Raw genomic sequence first — 18,011 nt, 5'->3', positions numbered from 1 at the left:
AATCTATCTCTTTTAGGACTTGCATTAGAGCCATCTGATTTCTTGCATGCTGAACATGTTTTTGAAAAACCTCCCTACCTATATTGTCCTGGTCTTCATGTTGTTGGGTTGTCTCACTGAACCATAGTTCGGGAGAGAGCCTCACAACTGGACCACTTATTTGGGTTCGCGCCCCCCTACCACGTACCTGAGAGCCATAGTCCGAGGTATATCTGTAGGTGCTCAAGGATGTTGGGAAGCCATTACCTTAGAACCAAAGAAATACTTCTATGCTACGTACTTCGAGCTTCGGCTTGAGTATATCGGCGTATCTTGATTGAAATCAGATGATCTGAACCCTAGAATTAGGATTAAGGTCCTATCAACCATTTCAAAATATTGCATTTAGAGTCAGCCTCTAGGGAGTGTTGTTTGCGCATCTTTGTCTGTATATCTGTGATTGTGTAATATTTTATATTTTCCTTATATATTTTCCAAAACCCTAGGTATATATTATTCAAGATTTTTTCTTTGTTTTTAAAACCCCGGTGTATTTTTCTTCCCCTAAATTTCTTCAAATTCTTTTGATCCTGCCTGCAAATTCTTCAAATCTTAAATCTTCGCCATCTACTTTCAAAATTCTTTTTATCTTCTGATATATTCTATTCTTTACCCTCTTTTACAATAAAATATCTTTTTGTCAGGAGATGTCCTTTTCAAAATTAATCTTTGTTCATATTTTAATTGTTTATCCTTCTTCACAGAAAAATAATGCGGTTGTCACAAATTTTGGTGACAACCCGATCCCTCGTAATGGGATGTTTTCATTTTCAGATTATGATTTCCTCTTTTATTAACATTTCTTCCTAGATCTTTTCTGAAAACCCCCATTCTTGCCCTTCAGAGAGAGCATTGGCATTATGAGTTGATTTGGGCAAAGATCAAAGACTGCACTACTCCAAAAGAATGGATTCTCAAAAGTTTGTCAGAGAGGGAGTTCAGGACTGCAAAAGTGAGATCGATCCTGCTATATATCAGTTATTCAAAAAGATGATGCTTGAGATATTATCCAAGCAAGCAGAAGCCAGTTGCAGAAAAACTTCCATCGAAGGAGAGGCACCTATCACCTTGCCCATGAATGAACGCAGCAATATCAGTGTAGGAAACTCTAAAGCCAGCATGGGTAGCAACCAGGGCAGCAACTTGGGGGAGTATAAAGGCCAGATTGAGAAATGTTGTGAAAGCCATGATAGACTTCTTCAATACAGTCCTCAACAAAAAGGCAAGAAGCAAGAAGGACCAAAGCACAAGGATTGGAGCAGAGATCGAGATTTCACTTCTTTAGATGAGCCGCTCGACAAAGTCCTCAAATACATGTTGTCTAGCGGATTAGTCAGGCTCCCAAAGGCCGCCAACCCTTCCACGGTCATGAAAAAATATATAGACCAATTCTACAGGTTCCATAGGGCAACAGGGAATGACACTGAGCATTGCTTTGTCTTCAAGAATATAGTTCAAGACTGCCTTGATAAGAATCTTTTTGTCAAAAACAAAGAAGAAAAGCATCCAGATCTCCTAACCATGCAAGCTCAGTCCAGCTACCAGACAGGGGTCAACACTCAGCAGAAGTCAAGCAAGCCGAGGAAAGCAAAGCATGAGGGTTGGGGTTATGATCGCAAGCTTACCCCTCTAGGTCAGCCAATTGAACAAATTCTACAATACCTGCTTGCGAAAGGCATGATCAAACTCCCAAGGAAAGATGATCCTTTTGTCACCAAGGGAAAATGGAAAGATCGCTTTTGCAAGTTTTATCGAGCGAGGGGGCATGATACGGAATGTCGTTTCATCCTTAAATACATTGTGCAAGACTACATTGACAAAGAGCTTTTGGTCCCAGAAGAAGGAGAGGAGCAACCTGCAGTTACACCCGAACCATTTCCAGACCACTTAGAGAGTTGAGAATACCAAAAGTTTTTCGCTTTCATCTCTTTTTGTCAGTTGCTTTATAGGGACAAGTCAGCCCAAGTCTTTGTGACTTTTTGGTTAAAGTATATGTAAATATTCAGTTTTGTTATCAACTTTTGCTTATCAATGAAATGTCAATTCTCTTTTTATCTTTGATATTCAATACTTCCTTCTTTTTGCCATACTGGGGCATTAAATTCCTTTTCCTTTTCAAAAAAATACAGGACAATTCTGACATCATTCATAAGAGAAATGATATTACCTATGAGGGTCTTTCAAAAATCATGAAAATTTTTCAACTTTTTTCAAAGATCAATCTTCGTGTTGATCATCTTTTCCAAAAAATAGGTTTTCAACCATTATATTCAAAGATCAACCCTTGTGTTGATCATATTTTCCAAAAATTGGTTTTTCAAATCATCACATTCAAGGATCAACCCTTGTGTTGATCATATTTTCTGAAAATTGTTTTTTCAAATCATCACATTCAAGGATCAACCCTTGTGTTGATCGTATTTTCTGAAAATTGGTTTATCAAATCATCACATTCAAAGATCAACCCTTGTGTTGATCATGTTTTCTAAAAAATTGATTTTTCGAACCATTGCATTCAAAGATCAACCCTTGTGTTGATCATATTTTCTAAAAAAATATTTCGAACCATGGCATTCAAAGATCAACCCTCGTGTTGATCATATCTTCTAAAAATTGATTTCGAACCATGGCATTCAAAGATCAACCCTCGTATTGATCATATCTTCTAAAAATTGATTTTGAACCATGGCATTCAAAGATCAACCCTCGTATTGATCATATTTTCTAAAAATTGATTTCGAACCATGGCATTCAAAGATCAACCCTCATGTCGATCATATTTTCCAAAAAAAAAGTTTTCAAATCATTGCTTCAAAAAATTAACCCTCATGATGATCTCTCGTGAACGATCCCCTTTTAAAGATCAGCTCTCACACTTAACCCTCCTTCCAACAAAATGATTTTTCTCATATTCTTTAAAGATCCCACATGCAGGCAAGATTAAATAAACTCTTTTTCTCAACTTTTATCAAATTTTCTATTTATCAAATCTTCTTTCAGTCTTATCGGTTTTATTCATCTTTATCAAATTTTATTAAATTTTATTCATCCATCTTTTTTTCTTGTCAATTCTTATTTCAAAAGCTTTCCCTTTTAGGTTAAGGGATAAACCTGATGCCTCTTTCCCATGAGGTATTTCTTTTTTTTCTTCTTCCTCCCCTTCAGGTTAAGGGATAAACCTGAAACCTCATCTTACGAGGTCCTTCTTGCTTCGGGATATGGGATAGTCCTGAATGTCTTTTTTCCTCTTTTAAAGCTTTATTAATCTCTGCCAAATCTTTTTCTTTATCCAATTTTATTAGTTTTATTTTCTTTTTTTAAATTTTGTCTATTCTTTTGATTCTTTATCAAGCCTTTTATTTATTTCCCTTCCCATTCAGGATAAGGGATAATCCTGAAACCACTCATAGGAGCAACAATGTTACCTGTGAGAATTCTGTTATAAAGATAATTCCCATAAAGTTTCCTTGATTCTTCTCTTTTGTCAATTATTCCATCAATTTCTATCTCTCCTCGTCAGTTCTTTTCAAATTTTATTTCCTCCGCAGTCAAGATAAGGGTGCAGTCAGATCACATGCAAATAAATTCAGTCCCCGAAATGGTCATTCTCAATCTTAGATCCGGTCCTCGCACTGGCAAATCTTCAAAATTCAATATTCTGATTAAAACTTTCTGTCAAAAACCCGAGTTTCGATCTGGGCTTTCCTTTTTTGGGATCCAATGCTCGTATTGGAATCAATCATTCCTCCAGAAAATCGAGTTTTTCAAAATATGGGTTCCTCTGTTATCTTTTTGAAGATTCGAGTTCCGGCTCGAGTTTTTCCCTCTATTATTTTTGTTTGAAGATCCGAGTTCCGACTCAGACTTCCTTTTGGATCCAATACTCATGTTGGAACCAATCGTTGCATCAAAATTTCAAAATTTTCAAATAAAAAATCTATTTTATCTTTTGTTTTGAAGATCCGAGTTCCCACTCGGGTTTTTCCCTCTATTATTTTCGTTTGAAGATCCGAGTTCCGACTCAGACTTCCTTTTGGATCCAATGCTCGTGTTGGAACCAATCGTTGCGTCGAAATTTTGAATTTTTTAAACTCAAAACTTTTCTTTTATCCTTTGTTTAAAAAGACATGAGTTCCCACTCGGGCTTTCCCTTTTCTTTCATTTGAAGTTTCGAGTTCCGACTAGGACTTTCTTTTGGATCCAATGCTCACGTTGGGACCAATTGATTGCGTCGAGAATTCGAGTTTTCCAACTCAAAATTTCTCTCTTATCTTTTATCTTGAACATCCGGGTTCTGACTCGGGTTCTCTCCTTTTATTTCATCTTCCTTTTTAGATACACAAGTCCCGACTTGGACTCTCTTCTTTTTCAAAAAACCTCAATTTGCCAGGCGGGGCCTTCTTCCAAAATCCAGCCTTCCAGCTAATCCATTTCAAATTTCAAAATTCAGGTTATTCTCTTTGAAAATCCTTCTATAAGGATAAACCTGATGCCTTCTGCTGACGAGGTATTTCTTTATTTCCTTGCCCTTTCAGGATAAGGGATAAACCTGATGCCTCCTGCTGACGAGGTATTTCTTTCTTTCCTTGCCCTTTCAGGATAAGGGATAAACCTGATGCCTCTTGCTAACGAGGTATTTCTTTCCTTCCTTCCCCGTTCAGGATAAGGGGATGAATTCTAAAAGCAGACCACATACAGTTAAGATGTGATGGTCTGTTGAATTCAGAATTTTCCTCAAGAAACTTTACTTTCCAATCTACCTTATCTTCACAACCCAGTCCTCGCATTGGTTATTTCTCAAACCTTTCAATCCTGTATTGAGCTCATTTTCCAAATCCGGTCCTCGCACCAGTAGCTTCCTAAATTCAACCTTCTGATCAAAGCTTTCCCTTCTACAAATCAAGTTCTGACTTGAACTTCCAAATTTGATGTATTTCAAAAATGTTCCAGCTTTTTGCTGGTCAGGTATTTCAAACGCTACAGCTTTCGCTGGTCAGGCATTTCAAAAGATCCAACACTCGCTGGTCATGTATTTCCAAACGTTCCAGCTTTTTGCTGGTCATGTATTTCAAACGTTCCAACTTTTTTGTTGGTCAGGTATTTCAAACGTTCCAGCTTTTGTTGGTCATGTATTTCAAACGTTCCAGCTTTTTGCTGGTGAGGTATTTCAAACGTTCCATCTTTTGCTGGTCATGTATTTCAAATGTTTCAGCTTTTTGCTGGTCAGGTATTTCAAATGTTTCAGCTTCTGTTGGTCATGTATTTCAAAGATTTCAGCTTTTGCTGGTCATGTATTTCCAAAATCAAAGATTCAGCTCAAGGTCTCATCAAAATTTATATTGAGTGATTATTTCGCGAAAGAATTCTAGAACCTTATGCCAATTTGCTAAAAACATTTGTTGATTCCAAATACTCTTACTACACAAAAGAAATTCCTCAAATTACCTCTAGTACTTCTTTCCAAAAAGGTGAAACTTTTGGCGAAAAAGAGGTAAAATTCAAATCTTTTCCTATTGATCAACCAAAAGGATATAAGAAAGGTCCTCGATATGATCAGTGAAAGGAATCTTCAATGATGTTGAAAAGCCAGAAGCAAATTGATATTGATCATGGCTATGGCGCATGTTTAAAGACGGCTATCTGACAATCAGGTAGTGGAAATATTTTGATCTATAAAAAGAATTCACTCAACTCACATCTTCTCATTCGTTTAAAAGTTGCAATCAAATATCTGCAAAAGGGATCTCTCAACTGTAGTCAAGATGAAGATGAATATGCGAGCTAGATCCCCGGGGCCAAAGAAGATTTGGATCATCTCCGAGATGAAGGAGTTTGTGAAGGATCCTTCCAGGGAAAGTTCAGATCACCGTCGAGATGAAGGCGAGTGCGATGAACCTACCGACAAACCCTAAAAGATATTTGATTTCTGCTATCATCTAAAGACCTTTTGAGCCAATGTCATCAATAGAATTCCTGAGATAAAAGAAGGATCAGAACATCTCTGAGATGGAGGAGTTTGTGACGTACCCTTTTCCTGAAAAACTGAGAAAAGTCAGGACATATCCAAAATAAAGGATGATGTAAAAACCCGAGAAAGTTCAATGACTAAAAAAGAGTGCAAAAAGATCGTCATGGGAAAACACCTAGATATCAAGCTGCCGAAATTGCCAATAGTCATCTTTTCTCGTGCAAAATTCTCTTATTAATATCTTTTCACTACTTGCTTTTATGAAATTAATAATATTTCTTCTCTTCTCATATCAGGGAAATGGATAGCTTCCTTGAAGAAAATCATCAACGCTAAAATTTTGAACTTGACTCTTAAAGACCGAGGAGTTAACATCATTGGAGGAAATACTCTAGGTAAAAGAGGGAATATCTTTTGCACATACGTGCACATTTTTCAAGCGTTTGAGTCAACTATAATTTTATCTTATTGGCAAAATTTTCTAGCTATTCCAAGAATGAAATAAAAATTCAATATCCCTTTTGATGCAACCTAGTGTTGTTTATATCTTCCAGGAAAAGTTGCCTCATTCAGTTGAAATATCTCTTCCTGTCCCATCACGGTTTTCTCAGTGAAGAATTTTGTATGGACGACCCACTCAGGTTAAGGGTCAAACCTGAATTTTCTGCGAGAGGTCATTGATTTCAAAAGCTATTTCAGTCTTAGCAGTGAGACACCCCATTTCTTATCCTTTTCAAAGCTTTAGGGAACCCTATTTTCCTCCTTTCGCAAAACCCCTTTCGGATTTGTTCGTCCAAACTCCGAAGGTCCCATCATGGTTTCTCTATTTGAGAAATCCGTATGGTAGATTTCCTCACTCAGGTTAAGGGTCAAACCTAAACCTTCTGCGAGAGGTCATTGATTTCAAAAGCTATTTCAGTCTCAACAGTGAGACACCCCATTTCGTCCCCTTTTCAAAGCTTTAGGGAATCCTATTTTCCTCCTTTCACAAAACCCCTTTCGGATTTCTTCGTCCAAACTCCGAAGGTCCCATCATGGTTTCTCCATTTGAGAAATCCGTATGGTAGATTTTCCCACTCAGGTTAAGGGTCAAACCTGAACCTTCTGCGAGAGGTCATTAATTTCAAAAGCTATTTCAGTCTCAGCAGTGAGACGCCCCATTTCATCCCCTTTTCAAAGCTTTAGGGAACCTTATTTTCCTCCATTCGCAAAACCTTTTTCGGATTTGTTCGTCCAAACTCTGAAGGTCCCATTATGGTTTCTCCATTTGAGAAATCCGTATGGTAGATTTCCCCACTCAGGTTAAGGGTCAAACCTGAATTTTCTGCGAAAGGTCATTGATTTCAAAAGCTATTTGAGTCTCAGCAATGAGACGCCCCATTTCTTCCCCTTTTCAAAGCTTTAGGGAACCCTATTTTCCTCCTTTCGCAAAACCTCTTTCGGATTTGTTCGTCCAAACTCCGAAGGTCCCATTATGATTTCTTCATTTGAGAAATCTGTATGGTAGATTTCTCATTCAGGTTTGGGTTAAACCTGAGTCTCGTTCCAATGAAATTCCACATTTTGACAAGACGTTTTCTTCCAATCCCATCATGGTTCTTCTCATCAAGGAATTCATGCTTCATATATCCATCCAAAGAAAGGATTTTACTTGAGCTGCATCTCATGAGGCATTTTTCAAAAATGTCCCATTAAGGTTCTCTTGTATTCCTTTCCTCATTCTATTCATCTTGATATATCTTCGTCCCATCCAGGTTAAGGGCTAAACCTGAATCATTCCAAAAAGAGTATCTTGTCTCACCCACGAGGCCTGATCAAAATTTTGATTTTTCACCATTTTGGGATTTTCACCCAAAGTCTCATCACGATTTCCCTATTTTCTACTCTATCGTATCATTTTCGAGGATTTTGTCTCCCCAAAACCATTCAGGATAAGGTTTTATGCCTGAGAAGCCATGTTTCCAAAATAAATTCTTCCATACCCAAATCAGATCTACTGACTGAGACATTTTTCAAAATTTGGAGTCTTATCTTTGCCACTAAACTCGGCTTTCAACCGGCTTAGTAGCAAAGACGGGCATCTGTGAACACCTCAAATTTTTCAAAGTTTTGTAAAAATGACCCTTTTGCCTCTGATTCCATCTCCTGAGAAAATCAAAGCCAATTTTCAATTATTCTTCAGATCTTCCAGGTTAAATTCCATGTCGATATATCCAACTCGATTTTGGGTCTGAACCCAGTGTTTTAAATCCAAATCTGAGCCTCGTTGCCCAAATTCCAAATTAAAATTACAAGAATACCAAAAAATGGTTTTGAATGGCTCGAGCAGTTCATCCGGCATCCTGTTAGATCCACAACTTTGTATTTCTCGATTCGAGATTCCAAACCTCGAATATCACCTTAAATTCCGGGTTCAAATTCGCTTTCGGAAGAATTTTTCAGAGAAATAGCTTTGGATTCTCAGAAAAACTCTCTTTTGTAAATATTTTGCAAAAATACAAAAAAAAATAGTTTTTAATCTTTGTTTTCTCGTAAAACTTTAGGATTTTATTCTAAAAAATGCAAAAAAATGGAAAATAATAAAATACCAAAAAATTGGAAAAACTACGAGAAAAACAAATGGTTTTAAAAACTTTTTAAAATCTAATTTTACTAAAAACCTCTTTTTGAAACCATTTTTATGAAAAATTTTGTTGAAGGAGCTTCTTTTTGGAAAACCCAAAAAAAAAATGAATTTTCACGAATCTTCCAAACCATCCCCTTTTCTCTCACTCTCTCCACCTCTCTCTGACTCTCGAAACCCTCACTAAAACCCTCTTCTCCCTCCATGGCTCTCTTCCTCCAAACCCTCCATCGCGGAATTACCCCCTTCCTCCTCCGCCCATCTCCAACCGATCTCTTCTCAAACCTTTCTGTCCTTCCTTAAAAAGGCACTCAGGAAAACCCTAAGGCCATCCGCTATCACCCTCGCACCCCTTTGTTTCATCTTCTTCCTTCTTCTCATCCGTTATCACCCCTTCACTTGCCCTTCGCAACTCTCCTTCTCCAGCAGCGCCGAGGAGTCATCGCTCCTTCTTCGGTCGAAGCCCAATGACCAGGATTAAGGAAATCGAGTTCCTAAAAGCAACTACAGGAGCCGATCGATTCCATCCCTCTTTGGTGTAAACCTCAGCAACAAGGGCGCGGTAAATAATCCCCTGCCTTTTCCTCTTTTGTCTTTGATCTTTCAACTTGTTTTTTTTTCTTTTCTTTGTTTCCCCAATAAAAGCACTGTTAGTGGTGTCGATCTGCTTATAGCAAGACTGACCCACATACGTGCGATAGAAAAAGGGAATCCCCGATTCCAATATTTTCTTTTCTTTTTTTTTTGTTTTATTGCTTTGCTGTTGACGATTAATTTCGTTTAGCTCTAATCTGCATTTGTTTCCTGTGTGATTCACGGAGTAGCATTTTATTCTCGTCTTTTTACATGTTATTCTCAGTATGCTATGCATTTTTTCCTTAGTTTTAAGTTCGATATGTCTTGGGAAGCTGTTGGTTGTTCAGGAATAGTCGAAACACCCTTAAATACCTTGCTCTTTATCACATCAAACCACCAATTCAGCATGGTGTTGTGTGATTTCATAATGTCTTCATCCATGCTTTGAAATACATCAAGAATAGGTATGGTTGAAATATGTGTTTTAATTAGAATATCAATGTCCAGAACTTTGCATAAATGTCCAATCGATTTCGCTGTTGCAGGTTTGATGTCCAACACTTTTTTTCCCTATATTGCATTTCGTCAGATGTCATGGAGTTAATTTTTCTGTTGCTGAATAAATCTGATTGTTTTGCTAGTGAATGTCGGCTTTTGGAGCTGTTTGACCCAACCCTTTGATGATATTTCTGCTTTTTTACCATCCTTTTGCAATTCAGGGCTACATGGTTATTGTCAAAACAATATGCTAGTCTTTTACAATTCATGACTATCCTGTTTTCCTACCTTCTTTCGTTGATTAAATGTCAAGACTACTTGTTTCCTGTGTCATTCGAAGCAAATCTGGAATCATAAATCTATGGCAGATATTTGATCTGCTAAATAACTTAAAGTTGAGTGTTATGATAACACGATGGCCCCAACCAATAAATCGCAGGTCTTGGAATGAGTAGAGAGATTAAATGCAAAAAAACCTCGGTATATCTTGTAATGCTCTTCGTGGCCCTGATAATCTGATGGCTATAAATCTCCAGATGTTGTGAACTTCCCTAGGGGTATTACTCATGTCAGCATCAGAAAGGGATTTATTTCCTGTCTTGCTTCTTTTGGTCTGAATTTGTCAGGTGCTCTATTAGTGAAAGGCCACTGCAGAGTTTTGTTCATCTGCTGCAAAGATGAGGTGTTAAAAATCTGATGTGATCTACAAACATTCATATAATCAGTGTTCTAAATCACGTTGTCAGATGCCAATTTAGATCTCACCTTGATGATCGTGACCCCTTGCTGATTGGTCATAAAAAAAGAAAAAGAAAATATATATCAAAGGTTAAAAATCGATCTTAGAGAAGGTTTTATTTTAAGATACCCCAGGAGCATAACCACTCATTGTGATATGATTATAAACTCCAGTCTCTAAAATCTGAAGTTATTTCACTGACATTTGATGGATTTAATAAAGGTTGCTGTTTTACCCTGCAGAATTTCAAGAATTAGTTCATGTTGTTACAGAGAACGTGGTTCTTGTATATATTTATGCTAATATGCCTGTGTTTTGGGCCCAAATGTCACTGGAAGGTTTGTATTTACTTATGTAGCATTTCTTTTTTTTTGGTCATCTGCTAAACATTTAGTTTGTTTTAAGAGCACTATTGATTCTTCTTTGAGGTTGTCGATCCATAAATGTATTTCTAGATCCTTGAGCCTAAACCTCGTGAGATGCTATCGTCTTTGGGGATCGGTTTCACTATCAAGTTGATCTTCTAAAACATAGGTGAGGAACTGCCTCACGACCTCCTCAAATTGATGTTAATGGAGCTCGGTTGGCTATGTGGAATGTAGCGCATGACTGGATAATAATTGTCAGACTTAATTTCAAGCTTGTATATGTCTTCGTTTCCTGTAATTTCTGCTGACTCTACATTCTATCATGCCTGCTTTTAAGGCAAATCCTCTCACCCCAGGGTTTTGAAGAAGCGATACTTTATTCAGCTTGCTTTCAGCTACTTATTAGCATTTTTGGGATTACTTGGGCTCGTAATGGTAGGACGTGAGACTTCAATCTTACCTGGACTAAATAGCTCAAATATTTCAGGGAATAATCTTACAAGAATCCATTCAGGAATTGATCTGATTCTCGATTCAAGGATCAGAGTTCTTAATTTGTCGAACATCTGAAATACCAGTTAGTGCAGAATCCTCCTGAATTGCTGAACAACAGAGTTCAATCTGTTATATCAAGCTCTGATCATAGGTGGAATAAGACTGCTGGGCAATGCTTGGTGGCTGAATAAGCAAACGCGGAGCATATCTCCCCTTCTCTGCATTCCTGTAACCCCGGTAAGTGTTTCGAATCTCCAAAATTTGATGATCGATTACAGTAGACTTACAAGATAAATTTATGGTTCTCATAATGACCTCTCTAGTTATTAGCCACTTACTTCAGCATATACTTACACAGGTCCCTGTCGCCCTTTTATCTGTTGCAGCTGTATGTTATTTATCCACCTGCATATAATTACCTTCCATTTTATCGTATTGCTGCAAGTTAGATGCTTACTGCTAATGTTATTAAGACCTCCATTATAATATGGCTGTGTGAAGACCCCTGTCATTTGCTGATTGGGGAACATTAATTTCCTGTTGTCTATCTAAGAATTTAAAAAGTTGTGGTCCCCAGGGTAAAACTACCTTGCTGACATTGATATTCACTTTTTAGTTTTGCTGCTCAGGTTTTATTGGAATTAATCAAGATGCATTTGGTAAGGCCCTTGAAATTCCTCTGATGATTCTATTGATAGCCTTCAACAGTATATACTGAAATTAGTCTATATGGGTGGATTCGTTTTGAGTAATGTAAAAATATAGGTAGCATAAATCATTTCCTTATGTTATGTTTTGATATGCAGATAAATTGTTCATATCGTTGTACCCTGCCTGGATATACCTTTTGATTTTAACAATAAGGCATCCTCTATACATGTCAGTTTTTACATATTCTTTACTCTTTTCTGTATCTTGTTTTATGCCAAACTTGTTCTGCAGAGGTATATGAGAAATGTTGATTCCCTCCTCTAAATTAGAGCTTCATTCTCAGATTTCTATTGTAACAGCTAGATTATCAATGAAAATTTACATTTTCCTGCACTAGATAGAATGAATGAGCATTATAAATGTCATAAATTGCTTGTTTTCATGCTTTTACCTTTATTTTTCAAAATTTCACAAATGGGAACACAAATGACATGTGCACCATTTCGTAAGTGGTAATTGATCCTAAATTGATGATCTACATCAATGGCCATAGTCAGGATGTAAACAAAACTTAAGATTTTTATCTTTTATAAAATAACACTGGATCCACACTGGATCATTTTTCAAAAAATCATCATGTTTTCTTTAAATATTTTCCTCTCTTATCAGAGTTTAGTTTAAAATTAATTCAATACGTATACCAATGGCCATAGTCAGGGTATGCTGAGAGTTAATTTCTTTCTAAACTCTATAAAAGCACCAAAATATGTTTGATTCTTCATTTGAATTTAGATATAATCATTATATAATACATTTAATGACCATAGTCAGGAGTGTATTATATCATTAATCTTATTTACATTCATTTAAAGAATGAAATATGATTTTCAAAATCCAATTTCAAAGTTATTTAAATTCATTCATAATTTAGGATACAGTTGCATCATATTTTCTAAATTCCCTTTTCAAAAACCCAAGTGATTGTCAATATCTCTTATTCAGTTTCTACTTCAATTCATCAATTCTATCTCATCTTCAAAACTCAAATTTTAACTTTGAAATCAAATTCAAGGTTCAATTTAACTTTGAAATTCTTGATTCATTCTCTAAATTACAAATTCAAGCTTCAAATTCAAAATCCAAATTGACTTTGAAAAATACAAAATCATTTTGTATTCAAAATTCCAATTTCCAAATCCAAAGTTAGATCCTAATCCCAACTTGGATCCAGATTTCCAAGTACAATCTTCACTTTTTGGATCTTAGACTTCAGATCCAAAATCCATTCTAAGATCCAGAATCCAATTTCATCTTGGATCTCAGAATCCAGACCCAAGTTCCATTTAGGATCTAGAATCCAATACCATATTGGATCTCAGACTCCAGACCCAAATTCGATTGAGGATCCAGAACCCAATACCATCTTGGATCTCAGACTTCAGATCCAAATTCTCTTTAAGATCCAGAATCCAATTCCACCTTGGATCTCAGACTTGAGATCCAAAATCCAGTATAGAATCCAGAACTCACTTCCACCATGGATCTCAGACTTCAGATCTGAACTCCATTCCAAAAACTCAGATCCCATTCCCATTTAGGATTCTAAACCTAAAATTCAATTTTGAAACTCAACTCTATTTAGAATCCAGACTTTGGATTCAAATTTCATCTTGAATTCTAGATTTCAAATCAACTTCTATTCGAAATTCCAATTCTTAAAACCAATTCTATTTCATCCCACATTTCAAAATCCAAATTTATTTTTCTCAAAATTCAAAAACCAATTCTATTTCTTAATTTTATTCTGATTTCTAGAATCTTATTCTGATTACAAGCTTTATAACTGAAATTCAAATTTCATTTCAAATTTCATCTCTTTACTGATTCAAAATTCTAAACTCAAAATCCATTTATGACTTTGAAATTTCCTTTCCTCTCCTTTTATCTCAACTTCAAAACCATTCCTTTCGAAGTTCAGATTTATCTTCCCAAGCTCTGATTATTCCAAAAAAAAACTTAGGACTTTAAATCTTAAGTTCTAAGTTAGAAACCATTTCTTCACTCTATTATCAGATTCATCTCAGAAACACTTGGAGATTTCCAAATTCATTTTTTGAAAGAGCATACATCCTTGCATTTGCACAAGCATGATTCTTTTTAGACTTAGGATAAGTTCTTAGATAATATTTTAGCAAAGCAAAAAGGCATAAAATTCGACCCTTGGTTCGATTATCCCTGGTAAAGGCGCCAAGAAGGGTCGAACCTCGTACTGACGAGCGGATCCCGTCTCCCATTTTTCCAGCAAATATTTCAAAAACGAAGGCGAGTTATTTTCTTAAATATTTTCAAAACAAGGTCAAGTGAGACCCCGCAAAAGAGTTCATCTTCTCTTCTTTTTTCTTCTTTTCTCTTCTCTCTTTCTTTCTGTCTTTCATTTTTCTCTCTTCAAAAAGGAGGAAAATAGAGGTTAGAAAGGAAAAAGAGAAGGAAGAGAGAGAAACCACAAGAGAGGAAAAATTTTGCGATGATCACAAAAATGAATTTGAAAACAATGCAATTTGAATAATATGAATTTGAAAAGGGAATTTCATTGAGAAATTGGAAAATCCTTTTGAAGTTTTGAGAAATGCAGTGCATTTTTGAAGTTAGCCTAAGTGTGTAGGCTGAATGTGGCTAATATGAAGATTATAAATCTTGGTTTTCTTCGTATTCTGACTATGGCCATAAATATGAATCCCATCGAGTTTATAAATTCCATAAGAGCTTGTGCACGTGCTATTCGTGTAAACCATAGTGAATTTGAAATAAATGTGCATGAATCATACATCAAATATTGAAATTTGCAGAAATTAAACTATATGCAATACAGTCCTATTCTAAGCAGAAAAGTAACTCTTATTCCAAATTATTACATTTGATGTTACATTGAATTGAAATAAAAGTTAAGTATTCTTCTTGAATGTTCCTGCAAAACTAGAAAACAAGGTTAGCACAAAAATGTAGGTTTTTCTGAATTTATCCGAAAATATGGAAAATTATCGGATATTATTCAGATATAAACCCAAATTCATACCCCCTTTGATATAAACATGAAAAATAATGAATAAATTTTGAAAATAAACTTGAAAATTCGAAATTGAGTTCAAAATGACCAAAATACCCTTGATAACCTTAAAATCAGGGTTTTCTGAAAGAATTTTTTTAAATTTTGGAATTTTGAAAATCAAATGAAATAAATCAAATACAATATGATGAAATGTATGAAAATTTATGGAATTAGAAATTGAAATTTCTAAATTTAGGTCAAAATGACCAAAATACCCCTGATAACAAGACTATGGCCTTGAAACTAGGGTTTTTTGAAATAATTTTTGCAAAAATAGAAAACATAAAATGAAAATGAGATTCAAATTAACCCTAATATGATTCTATATGCTAATTTACATGAATAAAACCCTAGAATGGTGAAAATATCATAAAATATCAAATTTAACCTGATTTTCGCTTCTGAATTTAAAGATAAACTAACATATGGAGCAAATGAACTTGGAATTAAGCCAAATTTGGCATGGACACCTAAAATAACTCTAAAAATAGAATGAAGCTTGAAAATCTAATTTTTTGTATTTTTTAAATATGGAAAATAGTTAAAATCCTAAGAAAATCAAAATTTTGCCTAAAATGCTGATTCTAAATAGGATTTCGGATATCAAACTTTTATAAAAATTTCCCAAATTTTATGGGGTTGACAAGGGACAGTTAGGCAAAGATTTTTAGTTTTTACACTTTCTGGTTTTGTCCTATGGTCGGAGTTGTACCACTCCGGCAAGTCGGATCGGAATCTGGCGACTCTAGGATTTAGGGGAAACAGACAGGTTTCGGTAGAAAATGTGGAAAAATAGTAAACAGATTGAAAAAAACTGAAATTGTGGAAACATTTCCCTAACAAATATAGTAAAATTTTATCTTTTTGCATCATTGGGATTTGGGTTACGTTTTGGAAAAGGGCACACTGTTATCAGAAACCCGAATCTCTGAAATTTCTGGATATTGGAATCTGTCAGACAGAAAAGAAAATTTTGGGGAAAATATTGAGACAGTTCCGAAAATCCCAAAATTTTGGGAAATGACAGAAAAATTTGTTAGGAACAACCTTTTGTGTTGAAAATTTTTGCAGACAAGCTTCGTATTGAACAAACTCGATGCATTAAAGTCTGTCTATACCCTAACAAAGTAAAATCGATATTTTCCCAAAATTCTGGGAAATCAGATTTTTGATAGAGGTCAAAACTACTTGGAAAAAACTCAAAATTTCCAGATCATTAGTAGATTCAATTATGAATCCACTGTGATTTTTTGGAGGACAATCTGAATCTCTCACGTGGGTGATTCTGGAGGTTAATGTCTGCTAAAGCAGAAACTGGAAGTTCCAGAAAGTTCAAAACACAGTTTGGGATCCAATTTATTAGAGAGGGTTGAAAAACCCAAATCAGTCCGAATTTTTGTAAAAAAATGAAGATTAAACCCATACATCTATCACAAAAAAATTGGAATTTATAGATGAATAATTAAACATGAAACAAAGGCTGGACTGACGCTTAAAATCAAAACCTATAAACTAATAAGCAAACATTAGAGAAACTAATCAAAATACCTATTAAGCATTAAAATAATCTAAATATAAAGCCTATAATACGAAATTTACATGAATTTAATGATAAAATCAAAATAATCAAGGGATACAATCTAAATTCGATATTGGCCATTGAAGTGAGGGATCCAGTCTATCCATCGGATGAATCCTCTCACCTACATGGCCTTGACATGAAGAATGGACATTTTCAATCATATAATCCCAGTTCTAAACTATTCTCTCTTTTTTTTTTATTGAATTCATCACCTTAAAGAGGACATGCTTTTTTCAAAAAAGTCGCTACAACACAAAGAGGAGTCTGGGCTTACCTTGGATCAGTTGAAGGAGGGCGGATGTGGTGGCTGCAGTGGAGATGGTGGCTTCCACTGTTGAGTGGACTGGATGTAGTAGCCTCCACGGTTGGGAGGACTAGAGCAAAAAGGATGAGTGTGCCAGTTGCAATGGCTGTCACTATGTGGAGAAGCTATAGCAAAGGGGAAGACTGGCTGCTACTTTGATGGAGTTGGAGCCAGGAGGTTGCACCGGTAGTTGGGGCTGCCTTGGAGGGGAGAAGATGCTTATGGTACCCCCCTTAATGTGGCTGGAGCAAAAGGAACCAGGAGAGAGTGGCTAAGAGAAAGAAAAATAGAGAAGGTTGGAGATTCTTTGGTGTGAATGGGAGAGAGGGCTGGAGAGCCAAACTGCCCAGCCGTATGATAGGGTTGGTGTGAACACCCCAAAATTTTCAAAATGTTGTAAATATTCCATTTTTGCCCCTGACCCCATCTTCTGAGAAAATCAAAGCGATTTCAGAATCAAATTTCAGTTATTCTTTAGATTTCCTAAATTAAACCCCATATCCAACTCGATTTCAGATCTGGACCCAGTGTTTAAAATCCAAATCTGAGCTTCGTTACCCAATTTTAAATCAAATTATCAAAATTATCAAAATAACTTTTTGAAAAGCTGAGATAGCTCGTCTGGTACCCGTTTGGGTTCATCGTGTTGTATTCCTCAATTTGAGGTTTAAAGCTCGAATGTTTTATCAAAACCGGGTCCAAAACCCATTTTTCTGAAGAAATTTTCCTAAAATAGCCTTGAAAACCCTCTTTTGTAAATATTTCTCAAAAATACAAAAAAATTAATTTTAAATCTTTGATTTTAGGGTTTTATTCTAAAAATGCCAAAAAATGTAGAAAATGTCAAGAAAAAAACAAAAAAAATAAGGAAATAGAAAAAGAAAAAACCACAAAAAAAAACCTTTTGAAAACACCTTTTTGAAAATCGAGTTTTATGAAAACACCTTTTTAGCAAAAATGTGTTACCCCAAAAATCTTGAAAAATAAGGACTCGTATGGAATTTTCTTTTTTTTTAACAAAGCTTCATTAAAAGAAGTCGCAGAAGAGGGTTTAGGGCATCG

This window comes from Nuphar pumila, chromosome 9 (assembly GCF_984573655.1).
Source record: "Nuphar pumila chromosome 9, dmNupPumi1.hap1.1, whole genome shotgun sequence".
In the NCBI taxonomy this organism is placed as follows: domain Eukaryota; kingdom Viridiplantae; phylum Streptophyta; class Magnoliopsida; order Nymphaeales; family Nymphaeaceae; genus Nuphar; species Nuphar pumila.
This window is presented reverse-complemented; position numbering follows the sequence as displayed.